Here is a 1,282-nt window from a genome sequence, read left to right on the forward strand (position 1 = left end):
AAAGAGACCCTCTTTATGGTAAGGTTGTGTGTGTGCCAACGGTGAATTGCTTCTAATTCATGCCCCCAACAATATATGAGGCATTTACATACAAGCCATTGTTCTCCTTTTTTTGTGAGGTTTGTTTCCCTCTCTAAAGCCTAGGATCTAGCCGTAGGACTTCCCTACTGACTCTCTTAGAGGACTAGTATTGGGACCCACACCACTTAAAAATTCAAGCCACCTCTAGACTCCTTGTAGTCTCATGTGTATGGTCTTAAATCCTCAACACTTGGTTAAGCTGATTGAGACCGACACATTGAAACTCAAGATGAGTTCACATAAGGATTGGAGAGGCTCTAAAAGGACCTTTGATTTAGGGTTTAATTCTTTGAAACACCGCAATTCTTACCATATCACAATTCAGTTTACACCTCCACACTCATACACCATAATTCACATCACCCACACTACAATTCACATACACTCCACCATCAAAAATTAAAATCAAAATTTCAAAAATTTCTTATTTCAAAAATTTCTACAATCCAAAATCCAAGACCAAATCAAACCCTTTTTTGACAGCCAACTAGAACCCACCTTCAAGACACAAATTTGATGCCCTCATGGACCTGCCTTCATAATTAACATTCCCACATTAATTAACCTCACTTATGAACTTAAATTAAATTAACCATGACCAAAATTCAAGCCAAAATTTAGGAGCACAAAATTAATTCCAAATTCCATCATCATAAATTCTAAGCCCAAAATCCACCAAATCTAAGCCCAAGCTCACCAACACAAAATCAAATCCAAATAAAATAAAATAAAATAAATGACATCATGACATAAATTTAAACCCTCTCATCACATTCAAAAATCAATCAAGCCTAAAATGTAAAGTTCAATGATTAAAATGCCCAAATTTAGGTAATAACCAAATCAAGAGAAAATCCAAAAAATCACCAATATCCATTTTCATGCAAGTCATGCAAGCCACACACAAGCCACACACAAGCCACCACACCATATTTAGAAAAAGGATAACCACATTTTTGGATTTCCCAAAAAGTGGTTAACCACTTTAACAACTCACCCAAACCCATGCTTATCTCAAAATCACATGATTGGGACTTGTCCACCCAAGCTCCCTTGGGTATCATTCCTGATGATGGGTAACTACAAGCCATTTTCATAACATTGACTAAAAAGCACACAAAAGTGAGCTAAGTCCACTTCCCTCCAAATCAAGCCAAACCTCACATGACACAAAAAGAAGTAAATAATATATATATATATA

Source organism: Phalaenopsis equestris, unplaced genomic scaffold, assembly GCF_001263595.1.
Source record: "Phalaenopsis equestris unplaced genomic scaffold, ASM126359v1 Scaffold000107, whole genome shotgun sequence".
Lineage (NCBI taxonomy): Eukaryota > Viridiplantae > Streptophyta > Magnoliopsida > Asparagales > Orchidaceae > Phalaenopsis > Phalaenopsis equestris.